The 5,872-nt window shown below is 33.6% G+C and overlaps 1 protein-coding gene across 2 annotated transcripts in view; it reads right to left on the reverse strand.

Annotated features, from left to right (window-relative positions):
* Positions 1-5,872, reverse strand: part of LOC111085290 — a 61,711-nt gene that overhangs the window by 49,250 nt on the left and 6,589 nt on the right. The window lies entirely within an intron of this gene.

Genomic DNA, 5,872 nt, shown 5'->3' on the forward strand with positions numbered 1-5,872 from the left:
CATTGTCTTTATAGCTCGTCTTGTGTAAAACTATAAACCAGTCCTATCTAGTGACAATTATACCTTGTCTATATCTCTCGTATTGTGTAAAACTATAAACCTGTACTATCTAGTGACAATTATACCTTGTCTTTATAGCTCGTCTTGTGTAAAACTATAAACCAGTCTTATCTAGTGACAATTATACCTTGTCTATATTTCTCGTCATGTGTAAAACTATAAACCTGTACTATCTAGTGATAATTGTACTCTGTCTTTATCTCTCGTCTTGTGTAAAACTATAAACCAGTCCTATCTAGTGATAATTATACCTTGTCTTTATTTCTCGTCATGTGTAAAACTATAAACCAGTCCTATCTAGTGACAATTATACCTTGTCTTTATCTCTCGTCTTGTATAAAACTATAAACCAGTCCTATCTAGTGACAATTATACCTTGTCTTTATAGCTCGTCTTGTGTAAAACTATAAACCAGTCCTATCCAGTTACAATTATACCTGTCTTTATCTCTCGTCTTGTATAAAACTATAAACCAGTCCTATCTAGTGACAATTATACCTTGTCTTTATTTCTCGTCATGTGTAAAACTATAAACCAGTCCTATCTAGTGACAATTATACATTGTCTTTATCTCTCGTCTTGTATAAAACTATAAACCAGTCCTATCTAGTGACAATTATACCTTGTCTTTATAGCTCGTCTTGTGTGAAACTATAAACCAGTCCTATCCAGTGACAATTATACCTGTCATTATCTCTCGTCTTGTATAAAACTATAAACTAGTCCTATCTAGTGACAATTATACCCTGTCTTTATAGCTCGTCTTGTGTAAAACTATAAACCAGTCCTATCTAGTGACAATTATACATTGTCTTTATAGCTCGTCTTGTGTAAAACTATAAACTAGTCCTATCTTGTGACAATTATACCTTGTCTTTATAGCTTGTCTTATGTAAACCAGTCCTATCTAGTGACAATTTTACCTTGTCTTTAGAGCTTGTCTTATGTAAACCAGTCCTATCTAGTGACAATTATACCTTGTGTTTATAGCTCATCTTGTGTAAAACTATAAACCAGTCCTATCTAGTGACAATTATACTTTGTCTCTATATCTCTTGTCATGAGTAAAACTATAAAATAGTCCTAGCTAGTGACAATTATACCTTGTCTATATTTCTCGATATGTGTAAAACTATAAACCTGTACTATCTAGTGACAATTATACCTTGTCTTTATCTCTCGTCTTGTGTAAAACTATAAACTAGTCCTATCTTGTGACAATTATACCTTGTCTTTATAGCTTGTCTTATGTAAACCAGTCCTATCTAGTGACAATTTTACCTTGTCTTTAGAGCTTGTCTTATGTAAACCAGTCCTATCTAGTGACAATTATACCTTGTGTTTATAGCTCGTCTTGTGTAAAACTATAAACTAGTCCTGTCTGATGACTATTATCTCTGGTCTGTAACTATCGTCATGGGGTGGAGTAAATTAATCTCTGATACCTTGTTCGTGCCACACGAGTTAGTTCGTGGGATTTTACGTTTTATTTTTATTAAAAACATTGAGTTGGGGACATATTTAGTTAATTATTAAGTTTTCGGATTACATTTAACTTGGGTATATCTAACTGTATTGCGGATGTTAGGGTATCACAGAATGACTTAGATGAACTCATTAGTTGGTAATATTTGCAAATTGACCTTTAATTATAGTACATATTAGATAATGTAGTTGGGGTCTCATAAATTGGATCACACGTTTAATACGGATAAGAATCCACTCAATCGCGTGACTCAATAAAATTATCTTGGGATTGAGGTGGATAAGTTACTTAAGCCATCAAGGCAATGCTCTCTTACTATTAGCAAAAGTAAGGAAATTTAAAGGTTTATATATAAACATATTGATTATAAGTCAACACGGATAATTGTCTCTCAGTATCAGTCACTAAATAGGTCTCACAATGAATACTATGTACAGGTTTGGTAACATTATATGAAAAGGGGATTGATTTACTGGAAAGGGTTCAAAGGAACACTACTAGGAGGATTCCGAAGATAGAGGGCTAGTCGTATTGAGATGGGTTTAGATTGTACAAAAAAAAAAAAAAGGGGTAAGCGGGTGTTAAAGAAGTTGAGAAGATTATCTGAGGGATGGATAGGATTAAAACATTTATCTTCCTTATGATTAGTTTGAAAAGAGGACAAAAGGACACATGTTTAAGATTTAGAAAAACAAACTAGACTACATCTATAGCAGAGACGGCTAATATGGATTTTAAAAAACCTTTTAATTATAAACACAAAACAAGTAACAACGTTTCGATCAAAGTTTATAATACCCCTTATCAGCCATCACTGCTATAGATTTACTTCAAGTGAGTTCCTCGACGTCACGAGTAGACTACGCTACAGTAGTGACAGTTTTATTTTTCTAACTGGGTAATTGGCTTGTGGAATGTGTTTCGTTGGCATCAGTGGAGACCGGCACATTACAAGAGTTTAATTAAAAAGGAATGGATAATATCGTGAAAAGTAAGGATCTCTTAAACTTTTTCCCTTTTCTCTGGGATCCATGGAAAGCATTGAGGGGACCAAATCACCCCTCGTTTTGTTGTACATTTATATGACATATTATTTTTTACTCTAATTTTATTTATCATAGAAGGAGGTTAGGTCCTATTCTTTACCTTTCTTTATATTTTACTTTAATGTTTTCTTTTGGAGTGAATATAACACGTCCTATGCTTTACCTTTATTTACATTTTACTGTAATGTTTTCTTTTGGAGTGAATATAACACTCCCTATTCTTTACCTTTATTTATATTTTACTTTAGTGTTTTCTTTTGGAGTGAATATAACACGTCCTATTCTTTATCTTTATTTATATTTCACTGTAATGTTTTCTTTTGGAGTGAATATAACATGTCCTATTCTTTACATTTATTTATATTTTACTGTAATGTTTTCTTTTCGATCGAGTATAACACGTCCTATTCTTTACCTTTCTTTATATTTTATATTTATATTTTAGGGTAATGTTTTCGTATAGAATAAATTTACCGAATCCTTTCATTTAGTGTCCTTGTATTATCTTGTATTTTACTTTTAGTTATTAACACTTGAAGCTCATCAAACTATTGAGCAAACGTAACGCGTTACAATAATAGCAGTGTTCGATGGTGTGTTCGGCCATGAATGGTACCTAGGGAGTTTGACTCTATTACTAAACCCGGAGAACTCGCTTCCTCTAATCAAGCGATAAAGCGGGGCGCTGATGCTCTTAGCGACTAACAAGCCGGAAAACATTCGTGCCCTACTCTATTTTTGACACTCGCTCTTCTATGGGCCTGATGTTGTCATGGGAACGAGAACTTATATAAGGATGGGGGATGAAAACCCATATTTGATTCCTTGTATGGAGAGAGGCCGAGTGAATGGAAATAAGTTTGTATTTTTGTGGTTTATCAATGAAGAAAGGCTTCAGTGCGTGTCTATGTACAGACGTTGGTGGTGGTGTAGGGAATGGGGGAGGGGAGGTTGCATGTGTGTATGAACCAGTAAACGTACACAACTTTTAAAAATATGTAGCTATATAACCTTAGGTTTCTCTCTGCTTAACTCTTGGTTGAACTGTTGATCACGGTTTTCAACGTTACTCCAAGGCCAGAAGACTAATGATAATCTGTGAATGATGGTTAAGGCACTCGAATCACAATCTTCTGGTGGCGAGATCGAAACCCGGATGTCGAGCATGCTCGTCCTTTCAGCCGTGGGAGTGTTATATAGTGAAGGTCAATCCTACTATTTGTTGGTAAAAGAGTAGCCCAATAAAGCGATGGGTACTGCTGGCCTGTTGCCTTTCCGCTGGTTGTCAGTTCAAAATCAGGGACAGTGGCAGGTAGCCTTAGAAACTTTTCCAAATCAAATCACACAAACATGAAAATTGTTTATTTAACAAGACTAGCAGGAACACAGTTGATAACCCGAAAAGTGTGAAAAAAGTTCCTTGCTTGTGTACGGAAGAACACTGTCCTAATACAGTAGTAAATTGGCTAATAACGATTTATAAACATGATGAATGTTATTTTATGTAGAGAACATAATATATGTTTCAACAAGATATTCAGCTGTTGTATATACAATGTTCTCTCGAAACTAGTAGCATGTTATTTACATAATTTTCATTATGCTCATAAATCATTCCTGGTCAATTTACTATTCAAACAAAGTTAATTTTTAATATAAAGGAAACGAATTACTCCATTCAGACAATTCCTGGTAGAGAACATAGTCTCTTAACAACAACATTCTATATCAACCCAGGGTACCACTCTACGTCCTTAACAACAACATCCTATATCAACCCAGGGTACCACTCTACGTCCTTAACAACAACATCCTATACCAACCCATGGTACCACTCTACTTTCTTAACAACAACATCCTATATCAACCCAGGGTACCACTCTACGTCCTTAACAACAACATCCTATATCAACCCAGGGTACCACTCTACGTCCTTAACAACAACATCCTATACCACCCAGGGTACCACTCTACGTTCTTAACAACAACATCCTATATCAACCCAGGATACCACTCTACGTTCTTATCAACAACATCCGATATCAATCCAGGGTACCACTCTACGTTCTTAACAACAACAACAACAACCTATATCAATCCAGGGTACCTCTCTACGTTATGAACAACAACACTTTGTATCTAACTATAATCAGTACTCTATCTGTAAAAGTGTTTTTTTATGCGTGCATCTAGAACTAAACTTTTCAACAGGAGTTACCTACATCCATCAAATCAATTGTAATCAGTTTAAAGTAAAGGTTTTCAAGAAAGGTCAATCTCTCTGACTTTTAAATTTGGCATGAAAACATTATATATATAAATTAAACATATATGACGTCCGAGGATTAGACATATTCTAGCGTCCACTTTTATTTAGGTCAAAAGTCATCAAATGCTCCCGAAAATATGTTATTTGTACTTTCTCATTAGCTTATTGTAGGAACTCAGGGTTAACGTGAGGTATTATTGGGTTCGGCCGAAAATAACGTTAATAGTAAGGAAACAATGGAATTTAATCTTTATAAATAATATTGTTTAAATTATATTTAATTATCTATACTCATAATTAGGTATATATGTTTCGTTCTGATCTACAACAATGTTTATAAATAGTATTCATATAGCTATGGGTATAACTACCATGTTTATAAATATTACATAAATATGGGTATTACAACAATGTGTTTAGAAATATTAGTCATATAAATACGAGTATTAGAACATTGTGCTTAGAAATATTATTTACATAGATATTGGTATTAGAACATTGTGTTGAGAAATATTATTTACATAGATATTGGTATTAGAACATTGTGTTTAGAAATATTATACTCATACTTATAGATACAATTGTTCCCAAGTTCTCGTTGGTAATGGTTAAAATACTGGTTAACAAGCATCAGAGTCTCAACCAAAATTCCATCTTTTGAAACGAAGTGAGAGAACAAGAGTAGCTTAAACAAAGTTTTAAAAACAAAGAAACATAAGAGACAAACGTTAACATTGTTACAAATAAGGATATTGCAAACTATCGTGTATTAATAAAGCGTTTAACTGCTGCCATTAACAATGTCTGTCTCAGCAATGTATTAACTGGAAATAAGACATAAGTTCTATAATTTTTTCATGTTTTCTGTGTGCGTGTATTATTTATATGAACGTCTGTTTTGTAAACAAATACGTTAAAATTCACATCTGTGAGTGTTAACAAGTATTAGTTATAAAAAACTGAGATAGTCGAAAGCCGATTTCGACAATCAGGTGCAAAAAAAAAGTTTGT

The sequence above is a fragment of the Limulus polyphemus genome, unplaced genomic scaffold (genome assembly GCF_000517525.1).
Source record: "Limulus polyphemus unplaced genomic scaffold, Limulus_polyphemus-2.1.2 Scaffold314, whole genome shotgun sequence".
NCBI lineage: Eukaryota > Metazoa > Arthropoda > Merostomata > Xiphosura > Limulidae > Limulus > Limulus polyphemus.